Source organism: Adiantum capillus-veneris, chromosome 24 (genome assembly GCF_014529385.1).
Source record: "Adiantum capillus-veneris isolate H3 chromosome 24, ASM1452938v2, whole genome shotgun sequence".
In the NCBI taxonomy this organism is placed as follows: domain Eukaryota; kingdom Viridiplantae; phylum Streptophyta; class Polypodiopsida; order Polypodiales; family Pteridaceae; genus Adiantum; species Adiantum capillus-veneris.
In genome coordinates, this window is record NC_140954.1 from 70,826,448 (window position 1) to 70,844,610 (window position 18,163).

General features: G+C 37.6%; 1 pseudogene; it reads right to left on the minus strand.

Annotated features, from left to right (window-relative positions):
- Positions 1–4,705: 4,705 nt before the first annotated feature.
- On the minus strand, positions 4,706–17,827 carry LOC147426562 (uncharacterized; annotated as a pseudogene).
- Positions 17,828–18,163: the final 336 nt, after the last annotated feature.

The window sequence follows — 18,163 nt, forward strand, 5'->3', positions numbered from 1 at the left end:
TAGATTTTAAACTCAAAACTGCAAAGCCTAAAAAAAACTACATTTAACTAATTTGACCTTTTATCCTACGCTCTAACTTTTTACTAAAAAGAATATATAACTAAATTTAAAATAGTTTTATTTATTTTTTTAATGTTGTAAAGCTCACCTATAGATGAGATAAGGGGGAAGAGAGATCAATAGAATGAGGAAAACAGTCCATTTTCATGGTATATAAATGACTACATTTTGATCAAAATACTTATTTCGATCAAAATATTATTTTGATCAAAATTCTAAGAAATTATACGATACGATGTTTTTGCTGATGTGGCACCGTATAATACGGCCGAATAAAGGTAGCTGTTGTATAATATGCCCGTTTAAAGTGTATTATACCTACAACGTATAACTCACCAGCGGAGGGTACTTGATAGGTCACTAGGCCCTAATTGTAAAAGAGAAAAACATAGTCAAGATAGTATTGATTCCAATGGACAGGCGCTCATCACAAGGTAATTCGAGTCTGAGCCATTAGATAGGTTTCCTAGTCCTGACTCACAAGGGAAGCATGAATTCACACAAATATTTAAACGTTCCTAGATCTCATCTTCCAAAAGAGAGAAACTCAAATGCCTTTTTTCCCATAGATTTTAGAGGCATGAACAATTGAGACTTCTCAGTCCAATGAGATTCTAATTTTGATTTTTCTAAAAGAATAAGGAGCAGAGAGTCTCTTGACTATTCAAGACCACCCATTTTTGACATGACAACCTGAGATAATCCCCACTTTCCACATCCACACTCACACTTTAATCTTGTTTCCTAATCACTACCGCATGGTTGTTCATAACACAAAGTTCTTTTATTAGAGTTTCCATCACAAGTTCATGTAAACAGCCCTTCAAACTGGAAAAATTGGCACCAAGGTAATATTTCCTAGGAAAAGTCGACATACAACAATGCTTCCTAACTATTCCAATACTCCAAAATCGTAGAAACTTCTGTCGACAGATGTTCACTCCACCCATTGTCATCGGCTGTCCATACAACAATAAGCGCTACACCTCCTGGAGTAACCCTCTTGGTGAGTCACATTATATGTCCGTAGAAATGAACTAAGCTGCCTAATAAAAATGGGTTAGCATCGTACATAGAAATGCACAGCTCCTGTGTAGAAACGCGAGCTACCTCCCTATGATAAAAGGGAAGTTCAAACTAAATCAATATGGCTGAGAGAGTCCTTTCTAAGCAAACATTCTTTCCTACTTCAGACAATATATCATCAAATATTCAAATTTAAGAAAATAACAAGTTCAAATGAAGTAGTTTGCAATTGGGAGTGACCCAATATTTTTAGGGTAATTATTCCTTCCTAATTACTCGTGATGCAATGAACATTAAATAACTAAAATTTTTTCCTACCTTCTCATGAGCGATGGCATTGCTTCGTGAGACAATTGGCACTTCTTTATTCATAGAGACCTTCCCTTTGCCTTTTCCTTCACTAGTTCCAATTCATGATCGTGCAAACCACCAAAATGAGTTCTCTTGGGTGCCATTGTCACTACTAGTTATTTAATTAACTTGAGAAGTTGTAAGCTAATGTGGTAAATAAACCAATGGAAGTAAGGTAAGTGAATGAAAATGTTTTAATACCAACAATATATGGTCATGTCACACATTGCTCACACATATCGTGTGCTTAATCTTGCCATAGACTTATGATAAATATACTCTATTACTCATATACTAATCTTATTTCCTCACATTCATGGACGACCATGGCATATCTTCACCAAGCTTGATCCATGCATAAAGTTTACGTTATGAATTACGATGTCATTGTATATAAGTATTTGATTATTTTGATTTAAATTCCTTTCCTCAATTTTCAATGGAAAATGAACAAGACACGTGTGTATACCAACACAATGGAGTGCATATAGAGTAGCACAATCTTGATTGCACAAGTAAAACTCTTTGATTTGAATTAATTCCTTCTTGCATGCATATAGAGGAATCATAGTATATAATTATAAGAAGTAGGATTTTTTATGTTCCCAGTTGGCTTTAGATAAATAAGAATAACAAATGATAGTAGTATTTTGGGAGTTTCTCGAGAAAAAGAAGAGAAATTAGACGTAGAAGTGAATTGATGCAACAAAATAAATTACCGTATGGTGCCTAGGAGTTATTGGTCTCACAAGGATTTGGAGTTGCTTCGCAAATGAATTGCAACAATAGCAGAATTTCCTTGTCTTCCGTGTGTGTGTAATATGTGAGAGAAGGAGTCTTTATATAGAAAGTCGGGGCTTGTTTAAGTTGGCCCCTTGCTTCCCAAGCTAGCCCCTAGCTTCATAGGGCACCCCCTCTTGCTATTATCACATGTAGATGTGTCCTATTATCACAAAAGTACCCATTCCGTAAGCCTTCCATACCAACTTTGGGTGCTACACCTCATATAGCCCCATGATTAGAGTCATTCTTTCCAAAACAGATGGGTCCATGGCTATGGATCATCCTATGGGACATCCATACACATGCACATACATGCCCATGTCCATGCACATGCACATGCATACACATACACATACATGCCCATGTCCATGCACATGCATACACATACACATACATACCTTTGAATTACGAATTAAATCTATTAGCTTCAGAATAAGGATTAATTAAACAGGGTGAACTTAGCTTATCAGAGTTCAATTTTGGATATTTATTTTTTAAGGACGAGCTTGAGGACAACAAGCTAAAGAGTCAGATGCACACACCTACTATATTTAGCAGTTTTTGGAGCAGACATCTATTTTTATGGAAATTCAGGGTGAGGCAGATTCAAATGAGACAACCGCGTGTTAATAGTTGCAAGCATCTCGAAACTTATTATTTTTTCACAAAAGTGACAAAAAAATTAAAATTTATTTTTGAAAAGCCTGCATTAATACATACACCAATAGCTCGTTGGAGGTGGAAAACCTATTAAAAATAGAAACTTTCTATTTATGATCGGAATGGCCTGATAATTTTATTTTTCATGGAGACTCCCTCTACTAGGGTGGCGGAGATCTTACATCCATCTAGAGGGTCTTTTGTTAAGGATTAGAGAGCCTTGTGTTGCTGCTATAAGCTTGGCAACAGAAACCATTGTCCAAGACTGTGGCTTTTCTGCAATAGTGACTTCTCGTTGCTTCCCAGATTGTGCATCCCTAAATTCCTATTTTTCCATTTCTCTATCCTCCAACCCATAAAGGAATTCCATTCCTACTAAGGGGTCGAATTCTTTTTGAACATTGGATTCTTTGTCCTTAGCTTTCTAGGGTTTGGTTGTCTCCATTGTAGCCCTCTTTTTATTCAATTGCCTCCTTTTCTCTTTCAAGATGGGCAGCTCAAGAGAGAGACTCTCTCTTCTCTCTCTAGAATTTTTCATAACCTTTCATGATATGTAACATGCAACTCTTGCATGCATGAAGTCTCTAGGAATGATATAGATCTTTGAAAATTACAAAAATCTTGCATGCATGTCCATTACGCACCTAGATATTTTTGTATTATCAAACTAATTATACATAATCATTCATGGGTCATTAAATTTTACTAATAGTTAACTAATTATTAGCCAATTAAAGGATAAGTGCACATCCAATGGAACTTTTTATATCTCTGTTATTATTATTTTTAAAATTAATTCTTGCATCTAAAAATTTAATTATGATTTTTTTTTCTTTTAAAAGATATTTTATAATTTTAAAAAATACTTTTAGGCTAAAATAAGTGGAATTCTCACTAGAAATAGGCAATTTACGCCTAGAAAAACTAGGAAAAATTAGTAGATACATCCTAGAATTTCTAAAGTATTTTAAAAAATCCTAAGACTCTTTTTATCTGTGGATTTTTAAAAACAATTTTTATGTAAATACAAATTTTTTTAAAACATAAATTTTTACTAAATTACCTACAAAAAATCAAATTTTTACTTGATTTCTGGGTCAAGTAAATTCACTAGACCCTAGAAATTAAGGTTATTGAATTACTTGGATGTTTTGACTCAATTTATCCCTCAAACTTGCACTTAGTATGATGAATTTTTCTTTTCTATTAATTCCATTTTTCAGTTGCGTGATGGTCCCTAAAGTAGCAAAGAAGAACAACTATGGAGCTAACCCAAGCCATACTCCAATAGTGGAACCAAACCGGTCACCGCAACAAAACATTGTTGTGAATCCAAACCATGTACGAGTTATTTTAAAACTTATGCATAGTAGATAAGCATGAATTACATGAGCTTAGAAAACCGTAAGAAGAACATTGGATGTATAAACAGAACACATGCTTTATTCATAGAAACTTAAATAGGAATTATTGCGTGTTGTTAAAGATGTTGTTTGCATCAAGTTTGGGGTGAAGTAGAAATAAATTTCATTTTCCAATAGAGATTGAAATAATTCGATGGCAGATTGATGCCGCGCTGGTGCACGATGCAGGTTAGTGCCCATGCAACGTTGTTGCGCGATGCGGGTTGGTGCCCATGCCGCTTTGTTGCACTATGTGAGTTGGTGCCCATGCCACATTGTTGCACGATGGTTGGTTGGTGTCCCAAGAGGGTTGTTGCCCTAAATTGAACAATTGCCATATGGATAAGAAAACATTTGTACAAGGGCTTCGTTGGTGCGGAAAAAATCATGTTGTTACAAGTCAATCATGATCAACCGTTAAGTTAAATAAGTAGGCTGTTTTCAATAGAATTGTCTGAAGAAAGATTGTCTTGGTGATGTTTGAAATATGGCTGTTAGAACAAAATTGTGTAGAAATTCAATTAAGCAATTGCTTGTAAATGTTACAATGTGGTAGTAATTAGGAAAATAAAAGATGCGGGTGCACCAGGGTGGAAAGCGAGGGTTTGTCTAGAACCAATCGTCAAACGGGTGGACCCGATAAGTCAGGCGCTTTACACAAGCGTGGATTTATTAGACGACGTTTAATTAAGTCCCAACCTTAGGGAATTGTCTGACGATTGTGCCTTGCACTGATGAGGAAAAAAGCATCAGTCTATAAACCAAGGGTTCCAGCCATTGCGATTTTGAAATGGATAGGCAACCCCTTTTAGGGCGACCATGCTAAAAGATACGTAGAGTTAGGGCAGCTCACTTGATTTTTCCCTCCGCTTTGCATTGCAGAGTCGGAGCGGATGTGTTGAGCTCTCCTTGTCACTAATCTAAGACGGTCTCGAACATTACATTCCTTCACTTATCTCGATAGCTTATCTTCCTTATAGATAAGCTCTTTTTACTTATCTTGCCCCAATATGCTCCAATATGCCCCAATATTCTTCCTTGTCTAACCATGAAAACAAGTTTTTCCGGATTGAGGCAAATCCGATAGGTATGACATTCCCCAAAGACTTTCTTTAGATGCTCTATATGATCTTTGTGTAGCATCGAGTGCACACATAAATCATCCATATAAATTTCTAAAAAGATACGCAAGTATTCTATGAATTCATGAGCCATAAGTGTTTGGAAGGTGGCAAGTGCATTTGGCAACCCAAAAGGCATTACTCAGTAAGCAAAAATACCCCATTCAATCACAAAAGTTGTTTTGTGTTGATCTTCTGGTTTAATCAACAATTGATTATAACCTAAAAATCCATCCAAAAAGCTGTATGCCCGATTTTGCTACTCTTTCCAAGACATGATCAATGATGGGTAGAGAATAATTGTCGCAAATAGTAGCTGCATTCACCTTTTTCAAGTTGACACACACTCTCAGCTTACCATTCTTCTTGGGTACCACCACAATGGGGGAAACCAAATCCGTGTGCTCAATTTCGTAAATGAACTCTGCTTCTTTGAGTTTGTCAATTGACTCTTTGATTTTCTTGGAAATTTTTTCGTTGTAAGTGTAAGGGCATTGTTGTCTTGGCTTAGCATCAAGCTTTAGAGGAATTGTATGCTAACAGATGTTAGGATCAACCTCCTTCAAGTCCTTATAAGACCCTGCAAACACATCCTTATACTCTTTGAGTGTCTGAATCAACAACTTCTCTTCTTTTGGTTCCGGATCTGTAGTGATATAAGCAGTTTTAGGTTCCTCTCTTGGTTCTACTAGATCTATTTTTTCGCGTCTTCAGGTTCATCGTAAGATTTGCATGGTTCAGATTTTGACCTCATTGGCTGTTCCATGATGATTTTACGGTCTTGAATAGTGTACTTTTTGTAATGTGAAGGGTACACTTATCCTGTCTTTCCCAGATTCACTTCCATTTTTGTTATCACTTTCCATTTTTGTTGTCCATACCTCTTTCAATGTTCATTTTAGTTCATTGTATTTCTTCTTTTGTTCAACCTTGGTCCATTTATGTTCACGAATAGTGTTCCCTGACTTTGATATGTCTTTTGAATGTTTCATTCATTCTCTTTTTTTATTCAAAATTTTTGGCTGAAAAGATGTTCTTGCCTTCCTAGTTACCTTGTCCTTTAAATAATCATCAGTCCCCACTAGTCTCAAATACGATAGTTTTCCCTGGATATGTGGCATTGGATTGTTTCCCATCCCTTTGGCTGCACGTTTGTTCTTGTAGTGTTGTTGTCTCTTGAGTTTCTGATTTGGAAACTTAAAGAATTTTTCCATTTTTGTTTCAGGATCACTTTCATGATCTTCTGATTTCTCATCATCTGTACTAAGCTCCTTGTATCCTTGGGCTTCAAAGATGTCATGATAACATTCATCAATTGATTCCCCATTTTGCTCCAAGGCGCGGCCTAAATCACTTACTTTTGTAATGTCTCTAATCAAAATTTCATTCCAGATATGTAAACATTGTACTTCGTTGTTGACTTTTTGTCCCCATCACCAACTTCTGTGGTCTTTTTGTTATTTTCGATTGGGTTTACTCTAATCATGCATATGGGAACTAAGTTGAAGCCATCCTTGTCACAAAATTTGCCCCGGGGGTTCACTATGTGTAAAACTACCATATCACGTGCGTTCAAGACATGTTTGTAAAAGCCCTTATCTGTGAATTTTGTTAAGAATATAATGTATCCTTTTCCTTTAAAATCTGAAAGTTTTTTTTTTTAAATTTGAAAAAATAATGCCCTTATGTATATATATTTCTGTAAGTTTCAAGAACTTTAAATACCCTTCTGTTGACTCACGTGATAGGTTACATTTTTATTAGGTGACCTCCCCGGGAAAATTTGGTGGGCATGATTTCATTAACACACACATCTAAGGTGGCCAACATCTGAGTCCATTCTAAAGGCTCCATTCTCTCCTCAGGAAAAGACTCAGGTATGTAATCCAGATCTTCAAATGGTCTTGATTTCTTGTTTTTTTCCTTGACAGAACTGCCACAATCAAAAGCTCCCCACATCCACAATTGAGCCTTAGAGTTCAACCGCATAGGTACTATAGACTCTGTAGAAGTTGTAGAGTCAAAGTCTTCTACAGGTGTTTGTTTCACATTTCTATAGTTGTGGTCACTTAAGTTGATGCATGTTGTGGTCTCCATGTGGTGTAAGTAGATATATTCATCGCCTCATTTTTAGACCATCTTTAACTAGCACATGGATGGCCTTCTTAGAATAATATCATAGTTGTTCTTAGTACCAAAATCTACTATAGCAAACATATGTTCGTATCCAATACCATAGGAGGTCATCACTACTTGTTCCAAAATTCCAATAGGCCTTGCAATGTAGCCATCAACTAACTGTAGTCTCATCCTAGTTTTCCTAAGGGCTGGTTTTTCCCATTTCTCCCAAATCAACCGTTAGGAAGAGAATGTGGTCTAGGAGGGCCTCTTTATTTTCCATGAGATTATGGGGGTGATTAACAATTTGACCAATAGATGCATTCCATGTGTGCAAAGCATGGTGGGTGTGTAAGAGAGGTGTAAGACTGGTCAAAGGATACACTTTTCCCCCCAAAAAGGGGGTGGAGAACTTTATGATTTTTCGTCTTCCATGACTCCTACATATGATCTTCAATTTGGGCAAAAATTATAAATTTGCAATCTACATGCCAAACTCTTTTGGTAGATTTGTTACATGATATGGTTCTGCCCGCTAGATTTAAATTTCATTTTGGGGGGAAATTTGAATTCAAATAAACTAGACATTTTGTCTATTTGAATTCAAAAGTTTTCTTTTGATTGCTTTCTTAATACTATATGTTTGACTCCTTTAAACTATCAAATAAGAAGGCCCTCCTAGACTCATTCTCTTCCTAATGCTTTGTTGCTATAGCTATCCCTGCTCCACTATCCAAGGTAGAAATGTTTTCTACTCCCTGGTGCTTGATGGGCAGTGTGGTATTTCCTTCTTCGCCCTCACAGTACTCCCCAACCTTGTTTATGGGAATCAATTTTTCTTTCTTCTTGGGTTGGTTCCACCTTTGTGTTTCAAGATCTGAAATTTCCACTCGTTTTTTGATGCCCATTTTCTCAGGACATTTTTCAACGTCCATCCACATGTGTGGTCTGACTTTTTCGGAAGTTTCACCACGATTAATGTCTATCTCACTACTGTGAAAAAAAACTCTTACAATCCTTGAGAATTTATGATTGGTTGTACGGTCCATTGGTGTGATGGTAAGACCATAACATCCGATTTTCCTTTATAAGGACCCAGGTAGGAAGGTAATTCCTTAAAGGTGTCCTCTTGACTATCCACTAATTTCTATGTACCTTGATCCCTGTACATGGACTAAATGTCAACATCAATCGTGCCTTTGCCAAGATCAACTTTTGCAATGGGTGTTGCCTCTTCATTCAGATTCTCATCTCTCGCTTTCTTGACCATCTTCCAAATTTCTTATGGCCAGCTATCTCTGACCTCGAGTAGGCTGGGTTATCCGTAGTGTTCTCTGCTACTTGATTTAAAGTCAAATCATTAGCAAATATAGTTGCCAATATAAAAAAAGTAAGCTATTCAACCTACAAAAAGGCGATTACCCAACCCTTGGAGTATTGAAGCTAAGGTCAAAGTGTGCCATACAGATTTCACTCCAACATTGGGCATGATCAACTTAAATATCTTTGTGCATAAATTTTTGTGCCCACACATGTTTATCTGCATTTTAGATTAGCATATGAATGAAGATATGATACTAGGAGTTCCCTAAATGCAAACATATAAAGCTATCCAAGATTGGCATGTGAAAGTATTGGAATGAACATTCAAAGGTGGACAACTAAAGGTATCATTTGCATGCAGGAAGGAGGACTAGAAAGCAAACATACGGGCTTTAAAGTGAGCAAAATAAAGTTCAAGAACAACACCTATATCATCGTCTCGGCACAAGATCTATCCTCATAACAAAGACATGCAAGGAACTAGGCAATATTGGGTACCAAAAGATACACTGCAAACAAATCCCAAATAGATTTGAGTGCCCAAGAAACACTTGTCCCCAGCAAGACGTAAATGAATAGCCTTCCAAGCAAGATTCTTGTAGATAAAAGTAAGATAATTAGCAGCCTTATCTAGACCCACAATGAACCATTTGTGTGAAAGTCTTTGAAAATTTAAGCTAATGTCAGGTGTGATCCAAGTACTAATAATGGATAACCAATTATGTGACAAGAGAGCAATTTTTTGTAAAAAAACATTTTTCAACTAGATTGGTTAAGTCTGGTAGCACTATATTCTCAACACGGAGAGTATTGGCTAATTCAGACAAACAAAAAATTAAAGCTGAAAGGGATAGCTAAATGTTTTTTTGGAAACATCGGAATGAACCACCACTCAATGATCAAGAAATTTGCATTTGTCCTTTCTCACAACTCTCGATCATCACACCCTTTTCTTGACTAAACGAAGTCAGATCGTCACAAAACCTTAAGGGAAGCTATATTAGGACTAAGGGGACATTTCTACCAAGTCTTGTTGCATTCAAACAAGGTCATGGATCACAATCCTTCATTATCCAAGTACCAAAAAATGCAATAGAATAGCCCAAACAGGTCACCCTAAGATCTAATAACGTCAAAAAACGGTGATTTAAGCACTCAAATATGAAGATTAGGCTCGTAAATGTGTGATCGTGAACCAAACAGAATTGGCAATGCTTACACTTCATTGAAAGATCATGGAAAGAGGAGCACAATGCAAGTTTTGGAGTTGAAATCTGATTACCCGATCATAAAATATATTGATTACAAGTTGTAGCTGCTAGGCTGGTTGAGCGTACGTACAACATAGCTCTTTTCTCTCCAAAAAATAAGCCTTCTCCTCACATTAACATTATTATCTTTTATACCTAGGGATTTCTAACTGGCCAGTGGTCAGCTCACATGGGCATTTATACTGTATACATATCATGACATAATTACAAGTTAAGGAATTGACTTCCTACTCCGGGATCTGATTTACACACAATGTTGCTACACCAACTTAGAAAAATGATACAGTATAGATGCATTAAAAGTATGGTGTCCTGCTATGTGTAGGCTCGTAAAACAAATGTGTTTGAAAAAATGTCTAAGAAGGTAGAAGCGGGTTCAGATCCAAACATATCTTCAGGATGATGATGTCTATTTGGATCTAGAATGCTTATAATGAATCTCTTCTTCACTCTTTTCTATTTCACCCTTTTACATCAAAAAATTCACCCAAAACCCTAACTTCTACTATGCTACTCAAATGCCAAATCTAATAGTTTTGCCATCTTTGAAAGGGGGGATGAAACTTTAGGTTGTCTATTCAAAATTCTTTGAGATTACTCCTCCTCTGCTTTCTATGTCAAGAGTGCTATTTGGTGTCTTTAAATTGCAATCAAATGTTATGCAAACTTTTTGAGCCTTTATTTTATGCATGTCACCTCTAAAAGTTGGTATAAAAAGAAAGTTGATTCATGCACAAAGCTCTAGTCGTAAGTGCTTTTGGTTTTTTTCTTGGCGAGAAGTAGTGTCCAAAAGTAGTCTAAAATTGATAAAAATCCTAAAAAATGCAAACATCCATATTGTAGCCACACTAGGTAACAATGACTAAACTAACAACTTCAATGGGGTTTCATACCATGTCTGCACAGGGCCACGACATTGGGAAGTCCTTGAATCTCATACCAGCCATCCAATTAATGTCAGCACATAGCAGCTAGAGCAAGAGATCTTGAGTTGCTTTACAACAAGTATGTAACTTGTGTGGATGTACTCATGCGATGTTGATTGTGATGTCCTTATAGCTTCATGTGCATATGAAATGTTTCATTATTCATTGTGTGTACTTACCGTTGTTGTGAAACATTGGACATATTCTTGACACATTATACAACTTACATAGCCAAGATAGGTGGTTTCTCAGATGTCCCCAACCCACAAAATCTAAAGTCATGATGGGGTCCTTGACAAGTCTCTAGGCCCTCTCAACACTTGATGCTATAATTCCAAACATGCCAGCTCAAAAACATGGAGTCCTACCATAGCCCGAGCAAGATTTTGCGAGCAAAGAAAAACTCGAGCGAAGATCTATAGTTTCCCTTGTACATGAAGCACTATTTCAAAAATAATCATAAACCTTCACGACACCTCACATGAGGATTTTAAACCTTAAACAAATCCATCAAAACAATACATACTACTTATCCACAATCCAAAATATTAGAACATCTGTAGTTGTGGTATTATCACTGCTCGAAAAAATAATAAAAATGGCCATAACCATTATGCCTCCTCTCACAAAAAACAAAGCAAAACAAACAAAGTACTTTTTAAAAAAATTGGACATAGTTTCCCTTGTGTATGAAGCACTATTTCAAAAATAACCATAAACCTTCACGGCACCTCACATGAGGATTTTAAATCTTAACCAAATCCATCAAAATAGTACATACTACTTATCCACAATCCAAAATATTAGAACATCAGTATTTGTGGTATTATCACCGCTTGAAAAAATAATAAAAATGGCCATAACCATTATGCCTCCTCTCACAAAAAACAAAGCAAAACAAACAAAGTACTTTTTGATAAAATTGGACATAGTTTCCCTTGTATATGAAGCACTATTTCAAAAATAACCATAAACCTTCACGGCACCTCACATGAGGATTTTAAATCTTAACCAAATCCATCAAAATAGTACATACTACTTATCCACAATCCAAAATATTAGAACATCAGTATTTGTGGTATTATCACCGCTTGAAAAAATAATAAAAATGGCCATAACCATTATGCCTCCTCTCACAAAAAACAAAGCAAAACAAACAAAGTACTTTTTGATAAAATTGGACATAGTTTCCCTTGTACATGAAGCAATATTTCAAAAATAATCATAAGCCTTCACGGCACCTCACATGAGGATTTTAAATCTTAACCAAATCCATAAAAACAGTACATACTACTTATCCACAACAAGACATGAATTTGAATTTTAACATCCACCAATGTTATAAATCCATTGTTCTTATGATGACTTGCACTCATCATCGATGAATACGTTATGTCTCTGATACCTCTCAGGGATGCAAGAATTGTACCGTGTATCAACTGCCATGGTTCTAGCCATCTGCTCTGCGTAGACCGGCAATGCACTTCCATTAAAAAAAAAAGATTGTGAAGTTAAACACCAAACAAGTAATATAGGCAGTATCGATGATCAATAAATACCAACGCTAATACCAACGCTTATGATGACTTGCACTCATCATCGATGAATACGTTATGTCTCTGATACCTCTCAGGGATGCAAGAATTGTAACGTGTATCAACTGCCATGGTTCTAGCCATCTGCTCTGCGTAGACCGGCAATGCACTTCCATTAAAAAAAAAAGATTGTGAAGTTAAACACCAAACAAGTAATATAGGCAGTATCAAACAAGTAATATAGGCAGTATCGATGATCAATAAATACCAACGCTAATACAAAATTAGTGACAAAAAAGATGAGAGCAATGTCAATGTCAAAAGTAAGAGGGGCCCTCACTAGTCGTCAAAGGAATTGACACGTGATGGCATGTCACTCTCATCATCAATATCTAAAGAGGTGGATGCCTCCTCTCTGCCCCGCTTTCTAGGGCGAAGCAACGGTAACACATATCCTGAAATAAGTGGCTCATCAATGTCGACTGCAACACATGCTCGTCCTGAAGCCAAGCAAGCTGCTAGTACAGGGGCTGTGCCACATCCAAGCTCCAAACAAATACCTCCTCGTCGGCAAAGGAGCTCCACAAAACATGCAATGAAAGAATGGCTCCGTTGCAGTCCTCCTCGCAATGGCTCGCCTGATAATGATCTAGCCTGAGAGAGCTCCGGAAGGTGATGCACCATAAAAGAATCCGAAGAGTGCATACCAAGACGAGAGAACAAGGCAATGCTTTCTGATACAAAGCAAGGTGGACGCATACCCACTCTGTGAATCATAAATAGCATAGAGCAATTACACTGCAAAACAAGACACACGATTAGAGAAAACAACAAGACAAAGTGCTGAAATATTGATGTAAAAACAAATGTATCAGCTCCACACGACCACAAAAACTCTCCACATAACCATATTCTCCATGATGGAGCACTACAATGCGACGATGAACCACCATCTCCGAAGCACGAGAAAATATCTCCACCCAGCCAACGGCCTCTCCTGTTATTTTAACTAAATATCAATAATAAATACCACAAATATTACATTTTTTTTGCATGAATATAAACAAGATAGACCTGCCAAAGAAACCATGATCAACAGCCATCCAATATCCGCCAATGTCGAGAATGCCAAATGAGCGCCAGCACGTACATGATCCTCAGTGAAAATGTCCCAAGGAGGTGAAGTAGAGGAGCCTAAGAGGGACCCACCAAATGGAAGATCTAAGAAAATCAAATCTGCAGCCCATGAAACTGATTTCGTGCCACGGGTATACAAGATAGAGTTAGAGCGTGCCCGCACGAGATGCTCGTGTACAGGGACCCATGCATGATTACGGATCCCCGCCCTATAGTCTGCAACAATGGCAATGTAGTCCCCAACAATAGCCATGCATCGAGTATCCATAGAACTAGAGAGACAATGAGATGGAGACTCCATAATATAAACAAAAGAGATACTCCTTCGAGCCACGATCGTGCCAGGAGAAACTGAGACATTACAAGGATGTTTAATAAGCCATGCATCAACCATGTGGAAGGAAAGCATTAACAAATGCAATTGTAGTTTACCTGGAGGTGGCTCCACCTCCTCGTCAATGATCTGATCCACAACCCTCTCCTTTTCCTTTTGTGAGTTGCGCATTGCTAAAATAGATAACTTCAAATAAGAGCACTGTAACTTTTAGATAGGCAAATATGAGCATGATCAAACATACTTGCACGACTCTCTTCTACTATGTCTACTGGAGGAACCTTCATCGCAGCATCCTTCGATATCATCTCTTGTAGCTCTCTTTCACGTCCAAGAACATGGCCCTTCTCCATATCTATCCACCATGGAAAATTATCTATCTCCCAAGGAGTCAATGTGTGCATAGTAGAGGGATACATGCTTGTGTCTTGGATCGCTAGCTGAGTCCACTATCTAGCCAAAAAGGGCATGGCAGGCAAGACACTCTTGGCAACCAAGAACATGAAGAATCTACAAAGGTCGATTAGGTGACACGAATGTTATGAAACAATAACAACGAATATTATATATCTAAGTCAGTTAGTGATTCACCTGAAAGCCAAACGTTGTTCTGCCATTCTCAATGTATCCACCTTCTTTAATGCCTGCTTATCGATATCCTTAGTCTTCACTCCAAGAGACACCTCTATTGGAAATAGATAGGGCCTCGCCTCAAATTTAATTTCTTCAAAGTAGAATGCAAGAGTGCAGTCATGCTGCAAAGGCACCACGACTGGCACATCCAAAAGATCTGACACAATCTGAAATGCCCTCTGAAAAACCCGAGCCAAAAAACCCTCTCTACGAAGCCAGCTACAATTCCAAATAAAAGAGGAGACAAAGTTAGACTTTTATATAAATGCATGATATATTTAGTACTTTTAATCTTAGCTATACTTACATGCGAAAGACGTGATCTCCCTTTTTCAGACCATATGCACTCCTTGTAATCTTGTCTGCTTCTAATAATGAAACCCAATGAATCTTGTTTTGCACAGGGGCATCTTGAAGTGCTATTAAGTTCAGCTTCTCCAACGTAGCCCAACTATCAAGACCCCATTTCAAAGACAAAACTCTTGCTAGCCAATCCGTCCCAAGATTGGGATCAACAATGTTAAGCAACTGAAAAATTTAATATTGCATATGACAAGTACTTAAGTAACTTTTTGCACGTTTTTCTCAAGAGAATGCCGTGAATTCATGTTATCTACATACCTTTCCAATTCGATCCTGATATTTGTGAGTAATCTCCTCACAAATTCTCTCTTCTTCTTTCTGATGCTCTTCCGTAGACAAGCTTTGTTTGATAAGAGCAACTCGCTTTTCTTTTTCTTTTGTCATTTGAATCTTAAATTAAATATACGTTAATAAGCTTCAAAATCATGCATTTAAATGAGAGTAAAAATCATTTAGTCTGACACATATGTCATAGACCAATCTGCCAAGGTACCGTCGCGTAAGTGGATACCAAGGTTCTGTACCTTTGGCATTCTTCTTCCGTACAACGGCAATAAGTTTTTGATCTCTATCTGGAAAACCCTTTAGATACATTTCATGGTCCGCTGTACAAATATGTGTCGTATTGACAATCTCATCACAAAGATGAGTGACAACAAGAGCATGAGTGTTCATGCTGCATTGAAAGACCAAAAAACCATATGATACTCACATTCAAGTGTTAGCAAAGATAGAAGAAACATCAACACTTACAAGTTCATTCGTTGTAAACTGCTTAGCAAGGCAATCTCTGGCCCCTTAGTGGGATCTATAATGGTGCATAGGACTCGACAGTGTTTCTCCTTTGAAGTGGAGAACTTCTCTTTTATCGCTTCCCTCCAAGCCACGGTGCGATGATTCCCTTCCCAAATATAGAACATGTGATTTGTAAGATCTTGAAACTTTCTTTGTTTTTTTAACTCGGCTTCAAATTCTTCATTGATTTCATTCCAAAGAGGATCCCATGTAGCCTTTATCTCATCTAGAACATTCACAAAGTCAAACTTCACACAACATTCACAGCACATGGACATCAATACAAAAATCAAAAGTGTTAACACATACCATTCACAAAACTCTCCTCTCTTTTGCATGTTACCAAAGAGACAATGAATGCTCCTTTCTCTGGCATATAACCTTCTTTTGCAAAGGCCGCCTTCAATCCACTGAGATCGTCTCTCAAACCTCTCACTCTTGCATATGGAATCAATCTACATAAAGGAATGGAGGGACAATCAAAGCAACTAAAAACACGTGTGATTTCAAGGATGTCTGCACCTCTATGCATGAAGATATTTTGATCATCTTCCATCTCAGACGCTGCGGTAACCTCATCCATTATCTCCCATGGAACAATTTGTAAACCATTCTCCTCGGGGGCTAAAGTATCATCAACTTCGTGTAGAGAGCTCTGTCCCATTTCCATGGAAAGAACCTCCTCACCTTGTGTCTCAATTTCCTCTATCATGTCCGTAGCTGAGACTAAAGATACTTGATCACTAGCATCTACCTGGCCATAAAGAGAAGCATTGTTACTCCTTCCCCTTCGTGATCTTCCACGTGGTTTCGGGCTGTTTCAATATCAACAAGAAACATGGAGACAATAATTTTACAAAAGAGTCAAATTATATATGGCACCATATTGAAATAAAACACAACAAAAATCTTAAAAAAAATTGGACAGAGCTACCTTTGTACATAGTGCATTATTTCAAAAAATACTATAGCCCATAATAGCTTCTCACTTGAAAAATTTTGGTGTTTAAAATTCTTTCATAAACATAATTCATGAAGCATAAATTAAGGTCAACACACCTATAGCCACACACCTATCAACCAAGCACTAATTTAGGACCTTAAACATAATGTATCTTTAGCCCAACACAAATCAACCTAATGTATCTTTTTTAAAGATCTTAAACATAATGTATCTTTTTTAAAGATCTTAAATGTATAGGTTTTTTCTAGTTCAGGATCAATTAAAAGATTTTTTACAAACTACCTAATTAGCCGGGGTCTCAATACATCAAATGCATACAGAACCAGCTGATATTAAATTGAGCAATATCCCCTTCAAAGCCAAGCTAATATAGAAGGGAAATGTTAAGCTAAGTTCAGGATGCATTGAGCATCATTGAGTACCTTGAAGGTGGACGACCCCTTCGAGTCAACGCGGAGTTTCGACCAGCCATTGTCAATCTTTGATCTCAATCACACCTCTCAAAGCCCTTTCTAAAGCTGAAAGCCACAATCTTTTGAAATCACAATCTTTTCCTACTGAACGATTTGCTTTGCTGAACGACTTGCGGCTATCTGAACCACCGTGCGCCGGCGCGCGCTCCTACAGCAAGGGAATTGCCTGAACTTGCTGAAGTTGTTGAACTGCCTGAACTGTTGCGCGAACTGCTGAACGCCTGAAAGCTGCTTGAATTGCTGAGCCTGAACTGCCTGAACGGCCTGAACGGCATGAACTGCCTGAACTGCTGAGCTTGAAAACTGTATGAACGCCTGAACTGCTGAAAACTGTGCCTGAACCAGCCTGTGATGGACTGCGATGAACTGCTGAAAGCTACGCCTGAACCAGCCTGCGATGAACTGCAGATTGCGTTCGCTATGTCGTTTGCTATGTCTGAACTATCGCGTGCTGGCGCGCGCTCCTACGGGTAGATTCCGTATGGCTCCTCGCACGCACGCTCAACAGTTCAAAAGCACGCTCTCACGCAGAAGCGAAAGCCTCCACGCATGCGCGCAACAGAGAAACCTCCAAGATATGGCGTTACACAGAGGCAGTGTGCGTAAAAAACTTTTTTCCAAAACTTGGCAAACCTTCATATGTGGACCAACGGAGGTAAATTGACAAAGTTTGAAGGTTTTTACATCAAAACTTTTTTCCAAAAACTTGGAAAACCTTCATATGCAGACCAACAGAGGTAAATTGACAAAGTTTGAAGGTTTTCTCACCTTCAAATATAAAATTTAAATGTTAATTTCAAAATTTGTAGGTTTAAATTACACTAAACCTAGGTTTTTTTCGAGCACTGCGTGACAGAGACCCAATTGTAAAAATTTTAAAAGATTTT